At 42.6% G+C, this 19,296-nt stretch overlaps 1 long non-coding RNA gene across 1 annotated transcript in view; it reads left to right on the forward strand.

Moving 5' to 3' along the window:
- Positions 1-5,893: 5,893 nt before the first annotated feature.
- The window catches only part of LOC128339887 (uncharacterized), a 39,337-nt gene continuing 25,934 nt past the window's right edge, over positions 5,894-19,296 (forward strand). Inside the window, exon 1 of the long non-coding RNA XR_008313299.1 lies at positions 5,894-6,016. This is a non-coding gene — a long non-coding RNA (uncharacterized LOC128339887). The remainder of the gene's footprint in view (positions 6,017-19,296) is intronic.

Below are 19,296 nucleotides of genomic sequence, written 5' to 3' on the forward strand. Positions count from 1 at the left end.
TTGTGCCCCCCAAACAGCAACACCACTCTCTTGGGGTCACTGGAAACTGGGGCCCCTATCTCCCACAATTCTCCACGCTGGCAGATCTGCATATGGTGCAATGGCAGACCAATTCTGGGAATTTTGAATGGGAGTAAAGATCCATCCCCACAACCGGTGTTCCAACTGTCCATGCACATGGCCAGGCTCTGACACATAGAACTTCAAAATCTCCTTTGGGTGTATGCAAGCCTTCCAATGGGAAGAGCAGTTTGCAGTTAAAAAAAAAAGTTCTCTTTTACCAGAGTGAGTGGGGGCCCCACACAAGCGGGGTCCCCTTTTGGGGGGTTAGCTCAACTCATGAGTGTGCCATCTGACAGAAGACCTAGTGTTTACAACCCCATGGTCCTCCCCATTAGACTGGCCCTTCCATGAGACTAATAGCCCACTGGCAGCAAGCTGCCAAGGGAGCAGGAGTGTGGTTTAGTTCACATGCACTGCCATGCTGGGGTGATTCCTTGCAAGAGCATCCTAGGTCATGGCGGGATGGACCCACCAATATCCTTTGCCCTCCATCATATACATATTCTCTGCTAGGAACTCTTCATTTCCCCTTCCCTTTCCCGAGGAACAGGAAATAGTGGCCCCCAACCCCCAAATCGTGCTTGTATGGGACTGTTTTGATGCTGGGCTCTTAGGAGGGCAATGGTGCCATTGCTGTCAGAAGTGCTGGCACAGCATGGCATGGCTGGCACGGCATTGGCATGACTGGCACGGCATGGCATGGCCAAACTGGACATTCTGAGTACCCAGAATGTTGGGGGCAATATGCTAAATCATTGTAAACCGCTTAGAGAGCTCCGGCTATAGAGCGGTATATAAATGTAAGTGCTATTGCTATTGCTATTGCTAAGTGCTATGGCATGAAAAGGGATTTAAATGCCCTTTGCATGTTAAGAATGGGCGGACCACTCCGAAAAGGCACAGTTGCACTCGGCATGCCCCATTTAAGACTGTGGCAAATCGTGGCTGCTCCGTTGACATGCTGACAATTTATACACATTCCAGCCATATTGCTTGCTGGAATCGTCCTCAGCAGACAAGCAGCAGGGAGAGGCTTCCCTCTCCTGTAACAAGAGGTTTCCAGAAAGAACATCTGCAATGTGATCTACAGTTTAAAATTAAAACCGCAGGTTCACCAACCTGTGGTTTCATGTTACATGTGGATGCAGCCACTATCTTCACTTCCTGTGGGCCCTTTGCAGTCAGTGTGACTTGACCAGTGTTTATGGTCTATGAATTACCCTCAAACTGTGTGTCTGTATTTGATGTAATTGCAAGAAAATGGCACTGGCATAATCTACCATTTTCTCTATCTGCGTTAGAGCAGAGTGAAAACATTCAAGAAGTAATTTCATTTTGCATTTGCAAGTCATAGAAAAAATGCCTTTCAAAAATTGCTTCCTGAAAGAGAAAAACAATGGAATTGATTGCTAAAATTGTTATGAAGAAAATCGCTTTTTAAAGACTAATGAAATTGCCTTTTTGATTAGACGCTGGCAAAGGCCTTCCATAAAGGTCTGTGAGCACAATTAAAAACTTTTCTAGTGCAAAAGAGTTTGGCTTCAACTTTGTTTTCTTAGTTTCCCCCATTATCCTCAAAGCTTAGAGTTTTGCACACATCCAGTTGTTACAGCATGAGTCTCTAGCTGTAATTCACATTTGACAACTTCCATACTAATGAAGTGCTGGTGCAGCCAATGGGGGACTGTTGCAACATCTGGTGCCACGGTGAATCCCAAAAATATATCCCTGAGGGCTATGTGACCTTTAGGGACATATTTTAGAAGTCACAGTCAGCTTCAGAGGGAAGGGGAAGCCAATGAAATTGCCACTGAACCAACACATCATCTATATGTCAGCAAAACATTCAGGTGACCAGGTAAGGTAAAGTGTGCCATCAAGTCGATTTAGACTCCTTGCACCCACAAAGTCCTATGGTTTTCCTTGGTAGAATACAGGAGGGGTACACCATTGCCTCCTCCTGCGCAGTATGAAATTATGCCTTTCAGCACCTTCCTATATTGCTTGCTGCCCAATATAGTACCAGCGGGGATTCAACCCGGCAGGCTCATTTAAGTAGGGGTGTGCAAAAAACTGGAAAAACCATTTAGCGCAAATCAAACTGGACTTGAATCAAACCAGGTCCGGTCCGGCTTTGTGCACACTTGAACTGAGCCCAGTTCAGCCGGGGCGGGGGGATGTTCGAAGCTCTGCTGGTTAAGGTGAATCTAGTAAGGATTCTCCTTTACCAGCAAAGTGGGAGGGGGCACCTGGGGGCTTAGTTAACGTGATTTGGGGCAGGTGGGAAGTGCTTTTTTACCTTAAAGTTCGCAGCTAGTAGTGGTGGCTGTGGTGGCCTCTGGGGTGGGTGGAGGTGGTGGTGTAGGGTCATCCCCACCATGCTGAATCAGGCAAGGCTGGTTTGGGCCAATTTTTGGCCAGTTTCAGGACCATTTTTGGCCTCTGTGAATGTGTGGAGGTAAAACAATTGCCTCTGCACATGCGTGGAGGCCATTTTTTTAAACCTCCATGCATGCATAGAGGCCTGAACTGTGCCCGAACCTCGCCAGAACCAGCCCTGCATGATCAGGCAGGGGTTTGGAACAGCTACCACCACCACCCCCACCCTCCCAAGAGGCCACTGCAGCTGCTGCCACCACTGCAGGAGTCAACTTTAAGGTAAAAAAGCACTTCCTACTACTCAACCCCAATTCCCTTTAACTAAGGCCCTAGTCCCTCCCCCTTTACTGGTAAAGTGGAATCCTTACTGGATTCCACATCACCAGTTATTCTCTAGCAGGTTTGAGCCTAACCAAGCCCAGTTTGGCCTGAATTTGGGCCAAACCAGGCCCAGTTTGGCTCGACCCACTGTAACTGCTCTGGGAATGTGGTGCACTCGAAGCTTCAACAGTTGTAAAAATCTGACTCTGCCACTTTTCTCAACCAGGTACACTGTACCCAACCCATATTTCCAGCATTTTAGAAATTCCCAGCATTTTAGGAGCCACTGGAGATCATCTGACTCATGTGTTGTACAAGAGTAAATGGTATGAGGGGCTGAGCCTATCCGTAGGCACAGTGAGCTGGGTGCCCCCAGGCAGCAAATTAAAGATGCCACTGAAGGATATCAAATTTTCAATAATTTAATTAAAGGATGTGGCTGACATCCAGACTAATGCTTCACTAGTGCAAATACACTAGTGCATGAATTATGTGTTAGCTAGTGCTGCTAAATTGGGAGCTTGTGATCCAGACTAGTGTTGCAGTGGTGCAAAAGGGTGCACTTGTAGAAACTGCGGCATGCCTCCAGCAGTGAAAATTCTTCTTGAGTCCATATATGTTGCCGGAAATGATGCCAAGCTAACTGCTATCTTTGTTCTGCAAATGCAGCACTTGTGTACATAAACCGAGACCTCAAGAGTTTGCACAACTTTGATCATATGTTCAGCCATGCAACGTTCTTGCATGTGTGCATCTTTTTTGTTGCACTAGTGCAGTGCTAGCCACCTAATGGTGAACTGGGGAAATGACTTGATTAGCAAGCCAGAGGTTGCCGGTTCGAATCCCTGCTGGTACCTATATCGGGCAGCAGCAATATAGGAAGATGCTGAAAGGCATCATCTCATACTCTGCAGGAGATGGCAATGGTAAACCCCTCCTGTATTCTACCAAAGACAACCACAGGGCTCTGTGGTCACCAGGAACCAACACCGACTCAACAGCACAGTGTGTCTACTTTACTTTCGTGCAATGCTAGTCTTAATGGCAATCTATATTCTTATTGGGATGCCATTTTGAATTTTTGTCTCTGGTAACAGTGCTTTGGCTTATCCTGACAAAATGAGAAGTCCATTGTCAATGGTTTAACAGCTGACAAAAATAAACAGGGCAATGATGCTTTTCATTACTGAGTTGGCACTCCTTTCCCCTCCAGTGGCAGAGAAGAGATGAAGAAATATCAGTGGCAAAGCGGCGGATCAAACCCCAATGGTGATGATTAGAAAAACTTGCTGCTTAACACTAATGACAGATGGGCTGGCACTCTGTCTGTTTGACCAATCCTGATGCAAATACTGAAAGAAGAATTTGGTTTCCTCTGGCATCTCTCCTCCACAGCAAAGATTATGTGCCTTTCTTTCTTATGGTTAAACTGACCCCTCACCAGCCATTAACTCTTGAAATTTTAGGGTTGGGTGAAAAGGAACTGGGGCTCAGCATCAGTGTCCTCCTCCTCAAAAAAAATCCTCTCCACAAATCAAGGGGGGGAAATGCATATGAAATAAGACCGAAGTTAGCGTAGAGAAGTCTCGGTTTGTTTTCTCACCATGTTCAAACATAGGCTGAAATAACCCTTGCACACCAGAAACATACTACAACATTTTGTTGTGGTTCCATACTTGTATAAACAATTAAGACATTTTGCTCTTTTTGCATCTATTCCAGCTTCCCATAAACTGTCTGCCTGAGAAAGAGCTCTCAAATTTCCCTCAATTTTTACTTTATATGACATTTCATTTGGAACTCATTTTGGAACAAATAAAATCCATGAGACTTACTTACAAGTAAATACCTTTTAGCATCAGAGTACCAACCTTACAACATACTTATCACTTAGAAAAACAAAATGGACTTTTACAGCGACATTGGTTAAAGTTCCAAAGTCTGCAACACACTTCCTGCTAGGTAAAGTAATGGAAAGATCACAGGACTACCACAGTGTTTAATCAATCTAACAGAAAGCTTTGGGGTAGGTATGTGTGAGCTGGCTCGATTCAAGTGGGGCTCGACATCAAACTGACCCGGTTTGACTGGTTTGGGGTTGAACTAAACCAGCCTCATAGAGAATGAGGCTGGTTTGAGTTCGAACTGAGCTGAGCCTGGTTTGAATCGATTCAGAATGAATGGCTTGAGCCATTGAAAAAGGCCGGGTGGCCATTTCACAGTGGTGGCAGCCATTTTTTGACATTTCTGTCATGATTCCTGCCACTGTCTTCTGATTGGCTAGCTGTGTCCTATCCCTAGGTTGGCTTGCCATCCTGCCAGTAAGTGTATTGTTGGGGCAACTGTGATCCCATTGGCTGGGGAGCGGGCGGGGAGAGTGCAGAAAGGAGGGGATTTCAGAAAGTATTTAGGGACTACCCTTGGCCTAGTAAAATCACTGCTTCTCTGAGTGGATTCACTAAGAGAGACTGAGAGAGCAGGCTGCCGGCTGAGTGGAGTTTCTGCTCTGCTCAGAGATTTGCCTCGTATTCTCTCTTCTTGCTGCTACCTGGATTTTGTTTTTGGATTTGGAATTTCCCCCCTGGCTGGCTGCTTTAATTTTTAAAGCCAGTGCCTGGCTCCTGCTGCCTGAGCCAGCCAGCCAGCCAGTCCTTTGGGCCTTTGGGCTTGCAGTTTGTTGTTGTTTAAAACTGCACTTAGAGTCACTGACTTTGAGACAGAGAGAGCCTTTTCTCTCTCCCTAATTTTGTTTTCTTTTTTTCTTTTTCTTATTTGACATTTGGCTTTTAAAATTTATTTTAAACTAGCTGGGCCCGGTGCAGAACATCTGCACCTCTGCCAGCCCAGTCATCCCACTTCTTCCCCCCCCCCAAGCCTGCTTCTTCCCCCTCACTTCATTCCCCCCACCCAGCCCACTTCTCCCCGCCACCTGCTTCTCCCCCACCCGCCTGCCCGCAGTTTCTGGCTGGCAGCCCACTTCTTCTCCTCCGCCATCTGGTGCTTTCTGGCTGACAGGCCGACCGGAAAGCTGGCCTACAACATCCTCCCGCCCACCCACCCACCAATTCCCAGCAGCCAGGCCGGCCCGCCACCTACTTCCAGCGGCTGGCCCAGCCCACTGCTGCCTGCTCCTGCTGTCCAGCCTGGCCTACCACTGCCTGATCCTGCTGACCGGGTGGCCCGCCAGTGGTCAGCATTCCTATTTTCTCCCCCGAACTCTTGCGAGAGCTGCCACACATGGGATTAGCGACAGGTATGCCTAGGATAAATAAACAGATAGATAAGTCTTTTACTTCTGTTATGTGTTTGTTTGGGTGGGTGGGTGGCCCTTCTGGCCCCATCTGCCCTCCCGCCTCCTGTGAGTGAGTGCCAGGTGTGCTGCTCTGCTGGGCCTGCCCTGCAGCCCCTGGCCTTTGACTCCAGTGATGATGTCAAGATGCCGGAGGCTTCATTGTCACTGACAATGGAGCCAACATCACAAAGGCAGTCACACAGCTGCAGTGTATGTCCATATGCTGTGTCGCGCATACTCAACACCTGGTGGCAATGGACGCCCTTCGCCTCAAGGAGGTCAAGTTGTCCAGGGAGTGGGGCATCCCACCTGGTGGCCATGCTGCTTTTTGTGGAGAAGTACTGCAAGTTTGCAGCCTATTTTTACCAGAGAGAGAAGGGCAGGTGCATGTTCCATGAGCAGAAGTGTGAGCTTGACATCCCTCAACACCCCGCTCTCCCCACAGACTCACCTCCATATTTTTGCCTTCTTTCAGCTCTGTCTGTGTTTTGAATGCTTCCTTTTTTGTTGTTTGTGTTTGGTCCATTGTAGTCAAAGTCTTGGTTTCTGGGTTGTAGTCAGGTTTGTGTTTTGTTGTAGGTTATGGTTTGTGGTGTGTAGTTAAGTTTGTGGTTTCTTGTAGTCATAGTTAGGTTTATAGTTTGTTGTACTTTGTAGTTTGTAGTTTGGTTTGTGGTTTCTTATGGTTTTAGGTTTTAGGTTTGGGTAGCACCTAGGTATTCCAAAGCAAGTTGGGTAGCAAGGTGCCATGGGTTCTGCCTACTGCCCAACCCACAAGGCAGTATCAGGTGATTTTTAAAGGATTTTTTCTTTTTCTATTTTTCGATTTTTTCTATTTTTCCTGTATTTGGCAATGCTAGTAATAAGAATAGTTACACCTCAGACTGGCAGGGCCACCAAAGCTTTGCAGAGAGCCTGCAAGGCTGACAGACACATGGTGACATTAGAGGAGAGCTGGTCCTGTGGCAGCAAGCATGACTTGTCCCCTTAGCTAAGCAGGGTCCACCCTGGTTGCATATGAATGGGAGAGTAGAAGTGTGAGCACTGTAAGATATTCCCCTCAGGGGATGGAGCTGCTCTGGGAAGAGCAGAAGGTTCCAAGTTCCATCCCTGGCTACTCCAAGATGGGGCTGAGAGAGATTCCTGCCTGCAACCTTGGAGAAGCCACTGCCAGTCTGTGAAGACAATACTGAGCTAGATAGACCAATGGTCTGAATCAGTATATGGCATGTTCCTATGTTCCTATGACCACTGGTTCATCACTGGTGGTGTTTGTGGGTATGGGTTTTTTAAAAAACAAAATATTATTTCTGCCATATGAAATAATGGGGATACAAAATGGCCCATAATTCCCTGCAGGTAGCACCTAGGGACACCAAAATGGGTTCGGCAGTAGGGCCCATGGATGCCAACTACCACCCAACCCCTGAAGGAATCAGGCAAAGGGGTGGAATTTTAGGAATGTTTATGTGTTCTGGATTCTCCGTTTGTATTGACTTCTTTATAGGGAAACACACGTTTCCCTATGAAGAATTTATTACACACTGTGGAACCACACTATGTGGTTTTTCAGTTTGAAATTATTTCTTTATAGGGTAAGGTGTGGAATCACCAAACCAAGAATCCTCAACGCCTAAAAATTCCTAAAAATTCACCCCTTTGCCCGATTCCTTTAGGGGTTGGGTGGTAGTTGGCACCTATTTTGATGTCCCTAGGTGCTACCCACAGGGAATTATGGGCCACTTTGAATACTCATTATTCCCTATGGCTGTACCTTTCAGAACTGGTTCGAGTGTGGTTCAAGCTCGAACTGAAGCACAGGTCTGCTCAACTGAACCAGTAGTCAACATGGGGGACCCAGTTCAAGCCCGGCTCTAACTTGAATTGAACTGCAAAATCTGATTTTGTGCACATCTCTACTTGGGGGCTAGTGTCCATGAGGATGTAAGCATGAATTCTCACAGTAGTTTCAGCATTCCTTCTATAATTGTGCACAGTCACTGACAAAGTTAGCTATTCTGATTAATTGGAAAGAAATAAGCATATATACAATTCAAGCTTCCTTAGATCTACATATCAGGAAAAGAAAAAATATTTCCACTTCCAAACTTCTTAGTTTGCTTTGATTGCATACAAATATGATGGAAAGCTTGTTTTTTGTTTTTGTCTGGAGGTTCTCAGTGCTTATTAAATAGATTAATTTTAGACTGAAGTTCCATTTTTCATCACTCTCATGTACTTGGTTGGTTAAATTTAGATGAGGATAGAATGTGTTGATGATTATAGTTTTTACCAAACCTGTTTTTGTCTGGGCTCCATCTACTTAACTATTAACTGATTTTTTTCAACCTGTTTCCCATCATTTCGTCATGTTAACATTTTATCTACTCTTGGGAGGAACTTTTAAAAAAATATATTAGTAGAATATAGATGAATTCCACTGAGCTAAAGTACCCTGTTTATATTTGCTGACTTGTTTGCTTATTCTCCTCATTCCAAAAGCATTCAGAGACTATTGGCAGCATCCAGACAATATTAGCCATAACTAAATCACATTATAGGGCTTAAATAAGTCATGGAGAACTTGTCTCATTGATTTCAATGGTGCTTAGGCATGACTAACTAGTCGCTCTGATACTCTGCCCTGTATATACTTCAGAACCTAGCAAAACTGATGCTTTGAATTTAAATAGCTCAATTTAACTCATAGTTTAGTCATATATGCACCTATTTAATCATGTATTCCATTGAAACCCATCATTCATTTACCTTTGTAAGTACTACTGCAATCTCACTAGTTAAGGAATGATCATTTGAAGTATAAATATCACAGTTCTAGACTGTTATACATTTAATTAATTATCAAGCTTAAACTTTAAAGTTAATGGCAATTTTAATTCTGAGTCAAATTGAAGGGTATAAATTAAAATTTAAAGCTAAATTATAGATATTCATCTAATCTTCTGATCTTGCCTGAGCTCATTTTGCCTTTAGTTATTTTTAGTTCAGACCTGTTGATGTACCTGAGATATGAGAACCTGAGGAAGCCAAATAAATAAGCCTGTCCAAACCTTGACTACAAGGCATGCAGGCCTTTACATAATGATGTCCAATTAGTCTAATGGGCACCACAAGGGATAAGATAAAATGTGAGCTAGCCCACTGATAGAAATTTAGATTACTCCTGCCAATCTCCCCCGCAAGCTTTCAGTCTATATAATGACAGAGATGTAAATCCAGAAGGAAGAGTGTGGTGACAAGAAAAGGGGGAGATTTGGGGCAAAACTACGTTACACTAAACATGTAGTGTGTCCTTTCTTTCTTTCTTACCTAGTCATGGGTGGGTGATCAGTATCCGGGCCATGGCAGAGAGAGAGAGAGAGAGAGAGAGAGAGAGAGAGAGAGAGAGAGAGCGTATTTAAGCTTTTCTTCTTGTGCTATGCTCCTGACAAAAAAATGCCCTTCTCTGAAGCTGCTACTGACCTCAAGAAGAAGGCTTCCATGGGAGCCAATGGAGATTTCCCTCCTGGGAGTGACAGCAGCTTGGAGACTGCAGGGAGTGGGGTCATCCAACCATGGTATTAGGGGAAAGGCTAAAGTTCCTCCTCCCCATGTGCTGCAGTTCTGATCCCCTGTAGCTACTATTAAAGGTTTTTTTAAAAAAACATGTATGACCAAACTACATGTTTAATGCAGAAATGTGGGTAAACCATCTGAGAAAAAGCTTCAAAATTTCTCCTTGGGAAAACCTGAAATTCTCTTTGAATTTCTTCAAATTCCACTTTTGAGAAGTTTCATTTATTGTTTTTGGCCCTTACAGTCAAATTAGAGGAGATGTTGAACATGTAATCGTCTCCTGAATGTCTTTTTCTTTTTTCTTTTAAATAAATGAAGAGAGGATCTGGACCAACTGCGGGGATGGGAGTGTAGTGAGGATGGAGGAGGGCTTAACCTTTTATTTGCTTACTGGTTACTCTGGTATGCAATCGCAAAATAGGAAAAAAAAATCCCAGATAAGATACACATTTCTTTCCCATTTCTACTGGAAACAGAACAAGAAGTCATCATCCAGATTCAAAAATCTTGAGCAGAAAAAATTGTCCCTTCTACTTCAAATAAGATGCAACTCTGCATGAGACTCTATTTGGATTCATGGAGCCAGTGACACTATTGAATTCAATGGGGCAACCCACATGCACAGAGAACCACTTAAGCCTTTGGATTTTGGCACTTGAGTTTAACTTGGAGAGGAGAGTAGCTGCCGTGGGAGGACAATCTCTTTCCCCTGGTTCTTTTCAAGAAAATTCTGAATACACCTTCATCTGTTTTTATGGTAGGAATTAAGACTTCCTATCAGCATATAAGATGTAGAGGCTATTCTCACGACCAGCAAAAATCGGGTTAGGAGAGCCTAGCCCGATTTTTGCTGCTTGTGTAAACCACTGGGCTCGCAGGTGAGCCAGGTAGTTTACAAGTGGCTAACCCACTTGAGAAGCCCTCCCCTTAGTCCAGGTTAGCAGAGCGAGCGCTCTGCTAACCGGGGTTAACGGATCGTGCGCTGCCGCAGCAACTCACAAGGAGAGCCCTGACTAGGAGGCTAAAAAGCAGCCTCCTGGCTCGCGGGTCTCTCTACAGCAGCCTCCCGGATCGCGCAGAGCATGCTGGAACTTCCGGGGGCCGCGTGGCCCCTGAACTCCCAAGTCCCTGCCAGCTCCGTGACGGAGCCAGCAGTCATGTGGGTGGTCGATCTGGCTTCCCAGGCAGGACTTGCTGATTGTCTGCAGGAAGAGCGGGCTTAGCCCGCTCTCCCCTCAAACCCTTTCAAAGCTGGTCTCATTGATCATGAGACCCGCCTCACAGTCTACTTCTATTATTCAAATTCTTTAAATGATTTTTAATGTGGGTAACTAACCCTCCACAGCAAATGCGGATGGGCTAGTGTTTGCTACACCATAGGCCAATTCAGATGACTTTTCCTACGAGCCTTACCACATGTTTCGGGATGTGAGCAAGCATGTCTCACCTCCCTCCCCTTGAGCCAGAGCGCTACTAACTCATCACTTAAGAGGTGGTTTGTCTTATTCTCCATGCATTATCAGAATACTACTTTAAAGTAGTATTTACACTGGATGTGGAGGGGCAATTTGGATGACCCCCCCCATTAGGCAATGATGCCCTGGGATGGGGGCTGGACATATGGGTTGGTGACCCTAATCATGTAGGAGCAGGACTGGCCATACAATAACATTTGGACTAGCTAATATTTGATTATGCCTCTTATTTTCCTATGTGCCAAAGAAATACTTTGCAAGCAGCTTACTACAGCAATTTTATGTGTTTCTTTTCTTCCAGTGTTGTTTTCTCATATGTTTCATTGTGTTTGACATTGCTGATAAAAATGAAATCTACTGTTGTTGAGGGTAATATTTTTAATAGGAGGACAGACTTTTTTTTTTTTTTTGCTTGCCATAGAAACATTAACTTTTTGTTCAGCTATTTATAACAGTATATTACATGATGGATAAAGTTGTGTTCACATTTTAATTAAAGGAATTTGTTTATTTCCATTTAGATTATCCAGGCACATTATGCACTGTGATTGCTTTTCTCTTAGAAAGGATTGTATAAGTGACTTATATCTTTCTAAAACAGGAAGCTAAGATAATAAGATTTTCATTTTTGTTTAATTTAAGCAAAAAGAATGTTATGTCTTCTGTAAGCAGATTTCATTAAATTCTGTCTTTGCACTAACTCAACCAACATAATAGGCTTTCCTGGACTGAATATGGGCATGTTTGGTTTTGAATTATATCAGAGTCTGATGGGATGAAACTAAGCAAATGGCAAAGAATTTAATTGCTTTATAGGTCATGTTGTAACTAGAGTCCAAATTGATGTTAGTGAAAAGAAAATATGCTTTTGATTTCCCTTTAACACAGTTAGCCTGTTTTTACAGTCATCCTACTATTGCCTTCCTAGAAGCATCATGTAGGGATTGGTATCAAATATTGACTGAAGCACTGTCAAGGTCCCTGGCCCTCAATGGGTGGCTTATAGATTCTGGAGACTCCTTGAGCAAAGCACCCTTATTAGAATTGCTTGAAATATGAAGAAGAGACTTGCCCACAATTGTGCTGCTCTGCTTCTACCTTCTTTTCCTTTATCTTCTTGTCCAGCATTCTGTCCCAGCCAAAGGCTCTGGGAAGCTTACAAGCAGAGCAGAACAACAAGAAGATTTCCCTTTTGTTTGTTCCCAGGATCTGGGGAATGCCGTTTCTGAATGTGAAGGTTTCATTTAGCAATCATGGCTGATAGGAGAGGCTTCTATGGGCAGAGCTGGGGTGGGACATGTAGAAGGAGCTTTGATTAGGTGGAACCAAGGAGAAGGCATAGTTGGAGTTGTTTGGCAGGCTGGGTAGGCCTTGTACTAACTGACTTTTGGGAGGCATCTTGGGGTTCAAGGTAGGCTGACTACAAACAATTTATCACAGACACTGATAATCTCAGTAGATAGCAATACAAATGCTAGAATAATGATAAATTAGTAATTTATGAAGACTTCTATGAAGAAGTTTGCTTACCACCAAACCTTCTGAAGCTTGACCATCAGTGTCAATGTCACCATCATCATGATCATAATATAATTAACTACAGAGGCCTATACAAAACTCCTTAAAATAAAAATACAGGAGCCATTCCTCCCAATGATTAAATGAGTTAAGGTTCTAAGTCTAATTTTTTTAATCAGGCTTTTGTTCAATTTCACTTTAGAAGGACATTCCCTTCCATTGTGGCTGTTGAAAAATGATGACACTTGCATCTATACCACTAGAGTCTTTACTGTCATGGTATAAAGTTTTACTTTCCTACTCTGACTCAAGTGGCTTTACATTGTGAGATAATGTTCACCTCTTGAAATCTGTCTTTTGAAGCATCTGCAGGGGCGTATCTATAGGGGGCAGGGGGGGCACGTGCCCCGGGCGCCACTTGAAGGGGGGTGTGCAATTTCTTAAAATTAAATAATTTTTTTAAAAGGCCACCAAAAACAAAATGGCCACTGGGCATGCTCAAATGGCCTCTGTGAGGCCCTAGGGCATGCCACGCCTCGCAGAGGCCATTTGAGCATGCACAGTGGCCATTTTGTTTTCAGCGGCCATTTAAAAAAATATATTTTAAAAAATGACCACCGCACATGCTCAAATGGTGCCTGTGAGGCCCTAGAGGCCAGTGGGAGGAAGGGAAAACTTTGCAGACCCCCCACAGCCTTTAAGATGTCCCCCGAAGGGGCTACAGGTAATTTTTTTTTAAAAAAAAATTAATATAATATGTCACTGTACACATATTCAGATTGGCACTATGTACAGAGAATAAGGGCTTGTGAATACTGAGCTGAAGTTTATGAGCTAAGATTGTATCCATTTGCTCTTACTTTGTTTCTTGTGATAAGTGAGTTAAATGCAATGTCTTAATAATATGGCTATTAATGGTCAGTTTGTCTTTGAATCAATGTGAAATCCTTAGTATTAAGGCCCACTGGGAGTTTCTTGCTCTTTCTCTCATTTTTACTGTCTTTCTGAAATACTAGAATATATTCCAAGCAGTGACACAGTTTACTCTGCATATCATTTAATTATTTTCAGAGTATCTGGGAAAAGTCAAATTCTCCATTTATTTTTAAAACTTATGTAATCGTGATGCTACAATGCATAGCAGAGAATTAGATAGGCACTTCTTTTAGTTTTTCCAAGTACACCTCCGCATAATATTTGGGTATTTCATGAGCCCCAGCATACTGAAATTTGTCATTTTCCAGCATTTTAACCTGAGCTATCCAAACAAATTAATGATAGCCCCACAATTTGGATAGTTTTAAAAAACTAAATCTGAAGTGGTAGATAGGAGCTTGACCACATGTATGATATTGGTAATTTTTGTAATTTTTTAAATTTTTAAAATAAAAGTTTTCTGAAACATGTGTGTCAGTCAGATGTATGTTGGGGGGGCGGGGGGAGGGTGCGGCGGGGGGGGGGGGCAATTTCAGTGCTTGCCCTGGGCACCGTTTTCCCTATTTACGCCACTGAGCATCTGTTCATAACAGCATTTCTTCTGAAAGTTCATGTATCATAGATGTATTTATATAAAAGGTGCATGTTCTCTAGCTTAGCTCCTCCCATGTAGGGGAGTGTTAACAGGAGACAACTGAGATAGACCGAGCATATTCACAATTAGTATACCAATTTCTGATAGTTTGTGCTAGAGCTCAATGTCAGATGTGCACAATTACTAGTATTGCTGGGTGCAGAGAGATAATTCAATAAGCAACTGCAGCCTTGTGAAACTACTAGTGAGAATGTGGGGTTCTTTTTAAACAAAGACAGTATTGAGGAAATCTGACAGTATTAACCAAGTAGAGCAGAGTAATGGCAAATGACATCTGATACTTCTGCACCAATTATCATATTCCCCAAAGCATAGTATTTGCATGGACAAGTACTACTGTTATTCTCACAAATACTATTCTCTAGCAACTTTTCAAATTCTAACTCATAGGACTTTGATTTCCTTTGACAGTGAATTCTAAAACAATGTGATTAAATAAAGTCTTTAGGTTATTGTTTTTTTATGTGTATGTTTGCTCTTTCCTTAGAATGAAAGGAGCTTTGTTCTCTGGATAAAGTAACTAAGAAAAAAAATACCACCCAATACAAGAAATATAAACACATACAAAAGATACCAATGCCAATACTCATATAAATGTAACTTAATAAATCACTTAATGTACATAAATCACTTGATATATGAATCACTGTATATACATAAATCACTTAATTTTTTGACAATGTTTCGCGATAAGTCCTTGTTTCACAATGAGCTTCCTCAGAAATACGTGAACAATTATTATGTCACAAACGAGATAAACTTCCCATCTGCTAAATATAAGTCACTCCTCCCTGGTGTATGGAGTTCTTCATAATATCCTCCAAAAGTCTTTCTTCAATTCCTCCAAAAGGAGTATAAGTTGTTTCCAAACATTCTTAGATTTCTCCAAGGGAGTAAGAAAGAGTCCTTATAGCTACAAAGCACAAACCATACATTAAAGAAAACATTAGTACCACATGAGAGAAAACATTTATACAACATAATAAAATTCATATGTACACATCAAAGATAGTTACCCAAAAGGTACAACGGTTCACAAGCTGCTGCCAAACTTGACACCAAGTCTTATCAAGCCAGCTTGAATAAACTGCCCAAACTCTCTTACTCCAGTTTTATAACACTCTCAATTATTCACAGCTGTTAAACCTCCTAATCTGCCACTATCTGGCAATCATCACGCTTAATTAGGGCACCACAGTTACAAAAAGCAAGATAAATCTAAATTCGTGTTTAAACCACAAGGTGACAGGGAATTTAATCTATGTATATAAAAAGATTCTTGTCTGTTTAGCTATCTTACTGCATCAACATTACAATATCTGAATTTTTCTTTCTTAGAAGTGGAGATCACCACAAATTTAAAGTCATCAGGCTGATGATTAGCTAGCAAAAAATGTTCTGTTAAGTGGTGCCTCTAATACTCAATTCTTTATTCTGTAGTAATGTTCTAGAATACGTTTTTTAACTGGATGTGTAGTGCAGCCAACATATAGCTTTAAACATGGGCACATAATGACATATATGGCATAAGAAGCAGAATTACAGTTGGAGAAATCTTCCAAAGGCTTAACATAATTCTCAGTAGGATGTTGAACGATTTTAGTGGGCAATGAAAACTTGAATGCAGCGCAAGTACCACATTTGAAATGGCCCTTGACCCTTGACATAGCTGACCTATCCTGTGGCATATCAGAGTGTAACAAATAAAGATACTTTTATTTTTTTCTGAAGCCAATCAAAGGCAGTTCCTCACAACCTGGAATAATATTAACCAATGGCCAATATTTGAGAACCACTTTTATAATGTTATTACTTAGTGAAGAATAATTCAGTCCCCATGTGATCCTGTGTGGTGTAAACTTATCTTTGATCTGTTGTTCTCTGGTTAGCACTGAAACTGTTGATGCCTTAAAGCGATTGCAAATCAATATTGAAGGAGAATAGCCTTTAATGTTGCCTTGTTTCTGATTTTCTCTCTCTCTCTCTCTCTCTCTCTGAAAATCTACCAGAAAATAGATTTCTTTTTTCACTACCTGGAGACTTCAAAGAGATTGTCAGAGTGTTTATTTACTCTTTACCTTTAATTATAAGGTTCTCCTTCCTTTCCTTCAGTGAGGGACATAGACTGCTAAATTTCCCTGGGGGCGGAGAGGGTGGCACAGGGCTAAACCGGGGACAGTCACAGGAGTATTCACAGGTGTATTAATCACAATGCTTTCTAATTTATTAATAAATGATCTAGAAGTTGGGCTAAGCAGTGAGGTGGCCAAATTTGCAGATGACACCAAACTATTTAGGGTAGTGAAATCCAAAAGAGATTGTGAGGAGTTTCAAAAGGATCTCTCCATGCTGGGGGAGTGGGCAACAAAATGGCAAATGTGGTTCAAGTGTACAGTGATACATATTGGGGCAAAAAACCCCACCAACCTCACATATACACTGATGAGGTCTGTGCTGTTGGTGACTGACCAGAAGAGAGATCTTGTGGTCATGGTGGACAGCTCACTCAGATGTGTCCACTCAATGTGTGGCAGCTTTGAAAAGGCAACTTCCATGCTTTGAATCATTAGGAAAGGGACAGAAAATAAAACTGCTAATATCATAATGCCCTGATACAAATCTATGGTACGGCCACATTTGGAGTACTGTGTACAGTTGTGGTCACCATACCTCAAAAAGGGCATTATAGAAGGTGAAGAAGAGGGCAACCAAGATGCAGAGGCCTAGAGTACTTTCTTTATAAGGTAAAGCTACAACACCTGGGGCTTTTTTAGTTTAGAAAAAAGATGACTGAGGGATGACATGACAGAGATCTATAAAATTATTCATGGTATGGAGAGAGTGGATAGAGAGAATTTTTTCTTCCTCTCACATAGCATTAGAACCAGGGGTCATCCCATGAAACTGATTGCCAAAAACATTAGGACCAACAAAAAGAAGTACTTTTTCACACTATGCATAATTAACCTATGGAATTCTCTGCCACAAAATGTGGTGATAGCCACCAGCCTAGGTGGCTTTAAGAAGGGCTTAGATAAATTCATGGAGGACAAGTCTATCAATGAGTACTAGTCTAAGGACTATAGGCCACCTCCAACCTAAGAGGCAAGATGCCTCTAAATACCAGTTGCAGGGGAGCACAACAGGAGAGAGAACATGCCCTTAGTTCTTGCCAGTGGGCTTCCCAGAGGCATCTGGTGGGTCAATGTCTGAAACAGGATGCTGTACTAGATGGGTCTTGGACCTGATCCAGTTGGGCTGTTCTTATGTTCTATACTTTTCTATATGTATTCATTATTTATATTTCTAGAAATCACCCTTCATCAACAATTGGGGGTCTATTGGGGGGTGGAGGTTCTAGAAGGTGATGCTGGGGGATCTTTGTTCAACTCCTTGGCCACTGGCCTATGGGGTTCTGCAAGGGTCAGTATTGTCCCCCTATGCTGTTTTACATGAAACCGCTGGGAGAAGTCATCAGAAGAAGTGTCATCAATACGCAGATGACACTCAACTCTACTTTTCTCTGGCATCAGATCCTAGGGGAACAGTGGATGTACTGAACTGGGTGCTGGAGGCGGTGATGGGCTGGATGTGGGCTAGCAAACTGAGATTAAATCCAGACAAGACAGAGGTGCAATTGGTCAGTAGAAAAGCAGAAAAAAGCCAATCGGGAAAAGTAGAAAAGCCAATCGGGATAGGGTGATTCAGCCAGTTCTGGATAGGGTTGTATCCTCCTTGAAAGAACAAGTGCACAACTTGGGGGTATTACTGGACCTGGCTCTGCTTTTGGATGCTCAGGTGGAGGTGGTGGCCACTCAGAAGATCAACCACATCCCAAAGAGCTGAAAGTTTATCTTTCTGCTCCTTTGCAATATCCAACAGCATATAATGGTGAAGCTATAATTGAAAAGCATCCATGGCATGTCAGTTGCATAAAATCCTTTTCAATGTAGCTCATGTGTTGAAACACACATCGGAGGAAAAGCAATTGCGTAAACTGCTGCTGCTATTATCAACCACATCATAACAAATTTCCCTATGTGAAGCAGCAAGAGCCGACTAAGTTTTGACCCTTCCTCAACATGACCATGAACTGCTAGACTGTGATAGGCAAAAGGATAACATTTCATAACAAATAAAATCCTACCTTGCAGAGGACAACATTTTCAGCAGTGCCGTTCTAACTTCTTGCATTTGCTTCTGTTTCCCTTCCAAGCAAGTGACATGCACATTTACCCCACCTTTAACAGCAGCGATAGCTTGAACAGCTGCAAGGTGAACATTGAATGTTGATGGCTCTGAAATCTTTGTAATGCTTTTTTTCCAGTTTGAGAAGCCTTCATATGCATCCCTTTCTCTTGAACTTTTTGGAATGCATTTCATTGCCTGTGCAATGTTGCAGGGTAAATATTGCTGTGGAGTAAATATTGTTGTGGGGTAAATATTGCACAAAGCCACTTCGAATTACACTCACAGCATTGAGGGAAGCAGCCCCTCCCCTCTGCTCTCGGGTTTTGTTTTGGTGCAAGTTCACATCACATGCCTCCGTGTTTTCCTTCTAGCCAATGTGGGCGGGGGAGGGGAGATATCTAAAAAGCTATATCTGCATTTCTAAAGAGAGTATCCCTCTTGTCATGCAGGGTAACAGCCCTGTCTGTAAAGCCTCCTGGAAGCCTGGGGGAGGAATTACCCCTCCCTGAAAAGTTTACACTCCTGCTTTCAGCAGAATACAAACAGAATGCAAGACAGATGTCAGCAATTGTTATGAAACGTAATGCCACAATTGCAGTAAGCACAAACAAAGGACAATACATACAAACAACTTCCCAGTAATACACCATGCTAAAGTATGTTTCTGTGTGACAAAAATATATTGAACTTACAATGCAGTCCTCATTACATGAATCTTAGAGATACCATCATAACTATGCTTAATTTGATTCAGGACATCATAGGGCTGAGCCCAGATTCTGGTTTCAAGATCAGTGTTGAAGATCAACCATAATCAATCATTACATTATCTCCTGCTAGCTGAGAACATTTTCTATGCCCCTGTTAATGCTATTGGGGAAATAAAATAC

The sequence above is a fragment of the Hemicordylus capensis genome, chromosome 1 (assembly GCF_027244095.1).
Source record: "Hemicordylus capensis ecotype Gifberg chromosome 1, rHemCap1.1.pri, whole genome shotgun sequence".
Classification (NCBI taxonomy): Eukaryota; Metazoa; Chordata; class Lepidosauria; order Squamata; family Cordylidae; genus Hemicordylus; species Hemicordylus capensis.